This window comes from Alligator sinensis, unplaced genomic scaffold, assembly GCF_000455745.1.
Source record: "Alligator sinensis unplaced genomic scaffold, ASM45574v1 scaffold227_1, whole genome shotgun sequence".
Taxonomy (NCBI): domain Eukaryota; kingdom Metazoa; phylum Chordata; order Crocodylia; family Alligatoridae; genus Alligator; species Alligator sinensis.
This window is the reverse complement of record NW_005841966.1, coordinates 2,439,301-2,449,342: the sequence shown is the minus strand read 5'-3', so window position 1 is coordinate 2,449,342 and position 10,042 is coordinate 2,439,301. Positions and strand designations below refer to the sequence as shown.

The window sequence follows — 10,042 nt, the reverse complement described above, 5'->3', positions numbered from 1 at the left end:
TCAGCAGGGTAGAACAGGAAATGAGTAAGAATATCATATCAAGTTTAGTCTCTAGGGGAAATTATGGTAGAGGAGAGTAATCATGTAAATTGAGGATTAGCTGTAACAGCAAGGTTAATACCCCTGTTCTTCTGAAAGTGCCATGCTCTTTGACCGTCAGGAGTGAAGACCTGAAACAGAACTTTGCCCCTTATACTTTACAAAAGTAACCCTGCTTCTTGCTCTACTGAGGGGTGAGGGTTTCCCATCCAGCCACTAATTCAGTCCATCTTGCAAGTTCAGATAAGTTTAAACAAGAGATGCTTTGAGCTTATGTTAATACAATTAAAACAAATGTTTTAAGATTATGACCTGCAGTTTCATATATGTATTTCTCGAAAAAGGTGATGTAGAAGATTTTGAAATTGCATGGGATACCCTGAGTTTGATTTTCAACCAAGAATTCCAACAAGGAATTTTCTTGCCATGGGACTCGCCTGAACATTGGTATAAGAGGCTGCTCCTTAAATAGCAACTCTAGCATTGAAGATGTAATGTAGGAGGAAAAAACTAGGGAGGGAACATAGCTGATTACTACTTACCTGTGCTTATCCTTTATGGTCCATTTGAGTGGAAAAAAACACCAGAGCAGTCCTCTCCTTCAGACATGCACACATTTGCTTAGGGGTTGGGAGCTAGTTTTCTGAGGCCTATCCCCATGCCAGCCAGAGCTCGGCCATAGAAATGAATTTAACTCCATATGAAGAAGTAAAACAAGTTTATTGTCTTACAGTGAAAAAGAAAAAAAAAGTTTATATAGTCCAAGAAAAAAGATTTACAAAGGCAACATACTTCATTAGCACAACACAACTGAGTAGTTTTCAAGACCGTCACAATGGACAAGACAAAATACCAGCTCAGCACATATTCATTCTATTGCGGGAACATACACTTCAGAGCTTGGCATCTAGGTCATGCAGCTGTAGGTACCTTATATAAGTTACTACCATCTATGCTGGCTCAGCTTCTAGATTATAGGGAAGATAGCAGACGGGAAAGCGAAGTCTGCAGTCCCAATGCACAAACTCACTTTCTACTGTAATTTGCTTGTTTATGAAACTCAGGTAGATAAACACATTCAGCTGCCATGTTCCATGCAGTCTTTTTCTATTTAGGGTGTCATGGCTTGCAGTGCCTCCATTAGAAGGTTTTGGAGCTTTTTCCTTTCAGAAAGAGGCAGTGAAAAGATAGTGCCCAATTATAAATGCATATTTATTTTTCAGGATGAGTTTATAATCTCCAATTTACCTTTGTGATCTACAGCATCTAGCAAGGTAGGACCCAACTGGGACTGCAGCTACTTTAGTTAAAATACTAGGTACCAGTAACCTGTTCCAGAATATGTCATGAAGATTATCTTTTTTTTCCCTTGGGCATTTTTGGAGAAGAAGTGTATACAGAGATTGAGGCTTTGAAATGAAGTGTAGAATTTACATATATCTGTTGCTCAAACTGGACAATTTGATTTTATTATGAGTTGGAGTAACTGGACCACTATTTGTGCAACAAATTCAGTAAGGTTTGATATTTTAAATGATTTATAAAACACTTCGGGCATGTGGAAAGGGTGCTTTTTGTTTCTGTTAGAAATGAAAATGAATGAATGTTATGTCTTCTGTTGTAAGAAATGCACTTATTCCCTAGGCCAGAGAGTGCTGCAGTTGTCTCTCTCCTTTTTATGGCAGTCTTGCCAGCAGTGCCACAAAGCAGCGTTCTTAATGGATGTCACACGTCTAACCCTTTCAGCTGAAAGAAAAATTGCAGTGTTAATGGATAGCATGAGATGGGGCTTTGCATGCAGAAGCGGGGACCTTCAGAATAGGATGGTGGGCAGCTGTAAACACTTAGATGACTGTGACCCCACAAGCAGGATGAAAATCTACAAAGATGGAAAGCCATTCAAAACTATCTCTACTAAAATAATACAACAGTATAACAGACTTCTTAATCTTTCCTTTCCCTCTTACAGTAAATGCTGGTTTAATTTGCTGCTCGAAGGGGAATGCAAATAATGGCGAATTATCCAGTAGTGAACAATTAGCAGCAACTGATCCTGAGGGCAAGGATACAAATTGAAACAATGGCAAATTAAACCATAGGGTGGAATAGTCCTGCAAGCAAATTAACCAGAGTGTACTGTATGCTTGCAGCACAGAGACCTTCTAGGTTCTGGATGGATGCATCTAACTTGTATTAACGTTAAAGGCAATTATGCTCCCAATCAGATTAATGTGCTCCGTTGTTGCATCATTCAGATCCTTTTTGAAGCCCATATAACAAAGTGCATTGAGGTATTAGGCAAGACATCTGTGAGTTAAAAATGGTAGAGTAGCTTGTGTAGCAATTAGACTTTATGTTTGAAATGCTTGTGTTTGTTGGAAAAGCAAAGTAGCCTATTGGTTGCTCTCTAATTTGTTCCATTTGAGGAGCTTCAGGGGAACACGTTTACATGCGGTAATCTTTATGTGCATTATGTGTTCAAGCAGTCATTGCAAATGTCTTGGGTAACTGTGTTTTCCCAACATTAAGGTGCTTTTTATTTATAATAAGCCAGCACGAAAAATATTTAGAGAGACCAGGGAAAAAGATATTTTGGGGCGGTTGGGCTTTTTTTAGTTCACTTACTTAACAGGGTACACAAAAGTGCCTGTTGTATAATCTCCATTCAGTCCAGTTAATATTTAAAGGAAAGGAAAAAGAGTGAATCAAAACTGAGGTCTAAAATCTGGTCTATCTTGATTTGCCTTAAATTACAGTGATTTTCAAATAGTAAATATGTGACTGATTTGGGCAGAGTAACAGATTTTAAGTCAATACATTTGTTCTTTTTAAAAGACTTTCTTATGCTTAGAAATAGAAAAGCACCAAATTAAGTGGAAAACATGTAATACACAATATGCAAAGCTAATCTGTGAAGAGAACCTATTTAGGAGGAGCAGAAATTACTTTTATAAGAAGCCTATTAAGGGTTGAAATCTCAATACAAAATGTTCGTGTCAAAATTAAAGATGCGCTGTGAAAGTATATGTAGTGTCTTTGTAAAACAGAATTGTAATTTGCAGTACTTGTGGTATTCACAATTTCAAGAGGGAAGAGCAGAGAGATAAATATTAATGGTATATGGCATGTGTATAAATGCCACACAGTTGTTGCCTACACTCAAGCAGATTAAAATTTCTGTTGCCATGTACTGGCTGTCCCTATCTGCACAGCTGTAAAAGAGACCATGTTAAACATATCTTTAAACGGGGGCGGGGTGCAAACTGGCTAGATAGGGTGGCCATCATAGAGGACAGTCTGGTTTTTTGCTACTCTGTCCCCTGTTCTCTATTGATACGACACCCAATGAGAAAAACAGAGGACATAAAGGCATTGTGTTTCGTATCAGTAGAGGATAGAGGACAACCAGACTGTCCTCTATGATGCCCACCGTAAGGCTAGATGTTTAGTTCACAACCTCTCCATATAATCAAGTTTATTTTTCTGCAAATTCAGTTTAATTTAGGCATGAAATATTTTGTTGCAGAGCTGTCAGTGAAAAATTTAAATCCAGCTTTTCAAGGTGCATTTTCCAATTTTTAACTTTCTGTCACTCCATATTTTTGGCTACCTGAATCCATGCCATGGGCTCAGCAGTGTCAAGAGAATCCACTTTGACTTGGTTATCAGACCTGTGAAAGAAGGGTGAGGGAAATTCTTCCAGTAAAATGTCATGCAGTCATACTAAATTAGGTCCTCTTTTTTTCTATCCCAACATAATGCCAGATTATGGGGATAATATAGGGTGTTATCATGTTATAACAAAAGACAAAGTCAACAGTGGCTGTTCTACATCTGCTTGATTTTTTGTTGAGTTGGCACCTATGTGTGCTGTTACGTGAGTATGGTAAAGATATCCATAGCCCTATGGAAAAGTGAAATTACACAAAATGAACTGAAGACATTTGGGGAAAAGTCCTTTTTTCACATAGCTCTACATAAATATAACTTCATACAGGTGCGCACATAGAGTATTTCTGGTTTTGTTTGGATTTTTCAGACAATCTGTTGAGTATTTTTCATTTTGGCTTTTCACAAAGTTAAACAAAACTGCTCTGAGCTTTGCCCAAACACTTGAACTTGCTGGTTAAAAAGTAGTGCCCAAAATGCAGTCCTTTCCTCCATGTGGCTTTTGGAAACCTTAATTGCAATTGGAAAGCAATTTCTGTAATTTTATGGAAAGTGCAAGGCAGAATTACTGTTTATATTTATTGCTGTGATTTTAAATAAGCTTTTTGTAGTAATCTGAGAAGGAAGGTAAAAGTGTAAGCAAGCAAATAAGGTTCTAGATATTTGGTTTTTATTTCTAAATTATGTAAGTTGAGTGCTGCATTACTACTGCTGAGGTGATCCTTCATCAGTCTCGGTCCCATCAAAACCATTCAAAGCTCTGGACATGCTGATAAAACTGAATGTAGTCGTAAAATAAGATGCTAACTAGACATTAAAAAGCTGTGTATCTGTCATGCGAATATACTGTTGACCCAGTTCAACCTATGAAACTAATGTTTTGTCAGGATTTCCAGACAGAAAAGCAAGTACCATGCTGTATATCAGCCTTCCTACAGATTTTAATTGTGTATTATTTGTGTGTTTGTACACACAACTCTAAGTTCCTAAAGATAATTAGGAAAGTAAAAAGCCAGTTGAGGAGCTAGCTTTCAGGGATGTCCTTAAATATTCTGTCAGTTTAAAAAGGGTTACCGCAAAAATCCTGTTCTTACATCTGCTACTTATGGATAAGGTCAGGTCACAGTCAAACATTCCCCGGTGGGGGGGCCTTAAAATCTTGTGACTGAATTACTGACATCATAGTCTGCTTCTTTCACATGTTTGTCAGGAGCTCTTTTACCAAAATATTTTTCTGCAAATCGACCGTGTTGTTTCATTTCTCCATATTGAAGTAATGTGTGCTGAAATCAAGTGCCAAGAACGTAGGTTTAGTCCTCCCAGACTACGTTTTGTCTTCACTTGGATTTGATTTTAAAGCCAGAAGAGATCCCTCTGATCACCTGCTCTGAAATTCTACGTAAAACAGGCTGTAAAATTTCACCCACAAATTTGTGCAACGGAAGGAACTGTTTTTCCCTGCTACATGAGTAAATACTCTTGGGCCCAGTGAGTTGTGGTTGAACCAGAGCAGGTCTCTGAGAGATTCAATCTTGAGTTGAACGTTCCAAGCGATGGAGAATCTACCGCATGCCTTGGTAATCTAGGCCTAAGGCTGCTTATCTTCACTCTCATAATTGTGCTGCTTGTTTCCAATTAAAATTTTTCCCATCTTCAGCTTCTGGCCATTGGATCTTGTTATGTTATTATTTGTTGTGTTAAAGGGTTTTTTAATGTCAGATATAACCTTCCTGTGTAGGTACTTTTAATCACCTCCTGGTCTACTCTCTAGGACCTCTAATTAGAGATAGCTTTCCCCCCAAGCCAGACCAATAGTTGGGTGGAAGTGTTACAATGGGGAATCTTTGAGCCATTGGTTGTAGCAGTAAGAGCCCCATTTGAGCAAAGCAGGATAAGTATGTTAAGTCAATTCTGCGGCTCATCTCTTCAATTTTTTTCATGGCACGTCTTTTTCAACTCTTAAATTCTCAGGAAGATATGTAACTTCTAATTCTGCCTAATTCTGCCTTCTAATTCTGCCTCTCAGCTTAGGCTGAGAAGGTAAAAAGACGTGCATGTGCAAAACAACAATGTTAAGACAAATTGTTCGAAAAGGCAAGAGAGCTGTGGGTACTCAACAACTCTGAAAATTGGGCCACTTAATCAATGTATGGATGGTACATTTACCTATACATGTCTAACTTTAGGTATCTATCTTTGACAATGTGGTCTGAATACTTTATGAAGGACTATTTTATAGCTATACTTTTGCTTATTAAATTTAAGCTTTGTCAGCCTTCTTAGAAACCTCATGACAAATTACTGACAGTATTTTGAGAATTAATTTTTTTTTTTTATTCCATGAGGATGTGTGTCTGAAGCAACGATAAGTTCCTTTTTATTATCAAATGTAGAAATATTGATGTAGCAAACACTGGCTTCCTGTGTGCTGGGCTGTGTGCAGGCAACTAACTTTGTCATTGCCACTGCAGCTAATGGGGGAAGAAAGGAGGAAGTGGTGTTTCCATGTTAGTGCAACACAAATTGGTGCCCAGCAGAATTCTCCATTGTAATCGCAGTGCTATGGGGAGACCAGAGTTTAAGCTGACCACAGAGATCTGGCAGTTGGGACTTGTACTGTAAGTCTTTTATACTCCGAGGGAACATTTTATGTCAGCCTTGAAGAATGTCCTTTCTACTGAGGGATCCAGAAACCCTAAAAACGTTGCTGTATTGCCAGCTATACAACAGCTGCCATGGAGGAGTGGTTGTATAAAGCTAGAAAACGATATAGCCCTTCTCATCCAGGAGGGCCCCTTTCAAGAAGATGGAGCCCCATAGTTACACTCCCTACCCTCAGGTGGCAACCTGGTTACTTCACTGATGGAAACTTTGCATTGTGTCTTAGCCATCGCTCTAAAACACTTACCCCTGTGGTATTTAAATGGTATTCAAAATGACTGGCGAGCCAGGACAGCAAAAGGACAGAGCTGGCTTTTTTTTCTGCCTCTTGCATAATCAGCCAGATTGTTACCTGAGTTCTTATTGCTGACCTTCAGCGCTATGGAGGTGTGCTAGTCACTCCATTGTTGTGGCTCTATTTTAAGTATAATTTTTCTGACTCCTCATGTCCAAATAAATAGTTAAAAAATGTGGTATCTGCTTAAAGACTAGTACGTGAGGTTTGTGTCCACATTAGAGTTTATTTCATACGTTTAAATAAATCTAGTGAGAGAGTGTAAGTTTTGAGATGCTGAAAATGTAAGCACAGACTATGTGTATGTGTTGACAGTGGAGGGGCACAACTCTGTGCTGCCGCTGCCACCACCACCCTCACTGCTGCTGGGTGCTGGCTCCAGCCAAACTGCAGCCATGCACCCCACTGTCGGCACAGAGATCTGGGGGGAGGCACATGCCCTCCCATGCGTTGTCTATGAATACAAATGTGTACCAGGCTCCAAAAAGCTATAAAAATGTGTTGGCATAAAATAACATGAAAACCAAATGAAGCACAGGACTGGAATTTAACTGATTACACTGTACATGTACAATTATTAGAATTTACTATTTGTATTCCACTAATGCAAAAAGTTTCCAAATCCATTCTGCTAGGCACCATATCGGTATAAATATAAAGCAAAAAAAAGTCCCTTCCCTGAAGAGCATACCAAGTGCAAGACTAGAAATGACTTCTTGCAACACACAGGCAGGGGAGGGGCCAGAGATAACAATGAAATGATTCAGATCAGCATGATAAGAGACAGGAAAGAACCAGGAAAGAAATTGTAGACCCACTAAATTCAATAGTGGGTGCAGTTCTGCCATTGAATTTAATAAAGTCAGAGTTTCATTGAAGCTGCCTAACTGTGGTGGATCTTTTCTTGGTATTGCAGCAGAAGTGAATTTTAAACAGGGATTTGAAGGAAAACTTGCAGTTTCGGGGACGCTGGAGAAAGCACAAAGGTAAATGGGTGAAAATTTGACAAATGGAGCAATTGGATTGGTATCACTGCTAGAGCAAATATGTGGATTAATATCTCTTATCATGTAGAAGGTGATATGGTAGGAAGTGGGAGGGTAGGCCAGTGAAAGGGCTTTAAAAGTAAAGCTATATTCGCTTCTTGGCCTCTTGAAGGCTCAGATCAAGTGTATGATCAGTTAGAGGAGGGGGATCCAGTACAGGGATGTAAAGTCGAGGCGAATGGTTGAAGCTGAGTGTTTAAGTGACTAAGTGGATGCAAAATGAGGAGGGCATGGGTATGAATTAACTGTGTAAATGGAGAAAAAGGGCTGCTGCTCAGAGTGGTTATGTAGGAAAAAGCTGAAGAATGTAGATAACGTCCAGATGCATGGATCTAAAGACAGAGCAGTCAAACACAATGCCCAAACTGCAGGGCTGACTCCTAGACAGGATGTTGTTGTCCACTCTGACTGTAAAAGGCAAGGGGAAAAGAGTGCAACCTCAATTCAAGATTAAAACTTTGAAAGTGATTATCGTTTAGGGAAGTGATGTCAGAGTAACATCATCTCAGATTGCCTTAAGCTCACGTGGCTGGTTCTTTCTTTCCATTCTTCTGACCAACCTGTGTCCAAGGAATTATGACACTAAGGCAGTCTCAGTCTCATTAGAGTCAAGCCACCCCTCTGAAAATGCCAGCTCTTAGCTTTCACTCAGTGGAAAATGAATAGAGTAATTCTTCTGTTGCAAAGAACTCAAAGAGTGCAGTAAGTCTGAATGGTGTTGATTCCTATTTGAAATCCCTTTGTTTATCTTGTGAGTTGTGTAGGCATGTGCACACATAACCATACTAATATTACGCAATACCCTGCAGCATCCTTAAAAGAAACTTATGGCATACCAGGATGCTGTGACACCATGGTTGATAATCACTGAAGTAAAGGCTGCTAGAGAAAAAGGAGGAGCTGAATGCTTAATCTGGAGGACTGGGTCTGGCCTAATCTGCAAGGCTGGGGAGCTTTTGTTTATTCCACTTCTTTTTTTTTTTTTTTGCATTGCCTTGTTTGGTTTGTGTTTATAAAAACTCTCCTGCCAATCCTATCTCACAGTTTGTTGCTGGGGTAGGTTTCTGCTTACTCATCCCTCTAGCTGGAGGCGTAAAATACCTGTCCCCTTTCAGGTGCTGGTCACCTTGGACACAACTGCAACAGGCCAGCTGCACTTTGCAACATGAAGAGCTTGCTTGCATAGGGTGACCTTACATCCCAGATTTGGGGACAGTCCCAGATTTCATAGGCTGTTCTGGCCAGTTGGTGTACGTTGAAGCAAGAGTCCTGGATTCAGTTGCCACAGGCAGAGGCTGTGCTGCCTCCTGCAGTATCTGGGCCAGCTCCTGTTGAACACTGGCTGCAAGGGTGGAGGGGTGGGGAGGCGGCTGGGCTGGGCATTGCTCCTCAGCCAGGATGGCTGCCCACCACTGGCAGCCTCATGCCCTGCTGCTGTGGGTGGCGGGGCCAGGCAGCAGCTAGTGGTGGTGGGGAAGGGCCACTTCCAGCCAGGTCCAGGGGAGGGAGACTGGCCACAGGCCTCCATGCTGTCTCACCCTGCCCTGCCATCAGGGCTCCTGGGAGTCGCAGGGTTAGGAAGGGGAGGTGTTTTGCACATGGGGGGGGGGGAGGGGGGCGGTGTCCCAGTCCCAGTCCCAGATTTCCTTACCCCATCCCAGATTCCCTTAATAATATGCTTACACTACCTCCATGGGGCAGGCAGGAGCGCTGCTGTGAACAGGTCCTGCCTGTTCATTCACACACTCCAAATCCTGGGAATGAGGCATCCTAGCCAGTTTAGAGCAGCCCTGAACCCATGCCGGTAAGCATGCCTGAAACAGCCTAAGAGTGGCTCTGTGTACATGCACAGAGTGTGCGTAGAGTGAGATCGAGTGGGTGGATGTATTTCTTGGCGGCCCTCCTTGGCACAGCACAGAGGTTGTATAGACATGCCTTGAGTTACCACACTCCTTGCAGCTTAAGAAAACTGTTGGCAACACACAAGCCTTTCTGTTTGTCTTGCATTTTATTGCTATGTGTCCTGGGATGCAATTATTTAAAAATGTAAATGTCTAAAATTAAAAATAGCATTCTTTTTGTTAATAGCAGCCATCTGGAGGACAAGCAAAAATAAACACTTTGTATATGTAATTGGGTCAAATAGCCATTAATCCATACATACGGCTAATTTTTTTTTGTAAAGAAGATTGTAAAGGTAAAGGAAGGTAAAGAAAATTGCATAAAGGGCACAACAATTGTAATAATGGTTTACGAAACTGATTGGTTTTAGGTCTAGAAATAAATAGCTCTTATTAATAGATCAGAACTCTTACCAGTAAGGGATGGAAAC

At 40.6% G+C, this 10,042-nt stretch overlaps 1 protein-coding gene across 3 annotated transcripts in view; it reads left to right on the top strand.

Annotated features, from left to right (window-relative positions):
* The window catches only part of MARCH3 (membrane associated ring-CH-type finger 3), a 114,874-nt gene that overhangs the window by 39,476 nt on the left and 65,356 nt on the right, over nucleotides 1–10,042 (top strand). The window contains exon 1 of one of the 3 annotated variants that reach the window (XM_025200408.1): nucleotides 7,560–7,650. The exons of the other annotated variants lie outside the window; for them this stretch is intronic. The gene's annotated coding sequence lies outside the window, so the exon portion shown is untranslated. Of the gene's footprint in view, nucleotides 1–7,559; nucleotides 7,651–10,042 lie in introns of those variants that run through there. 3 annotated transcript variants of the gene reach the window in all.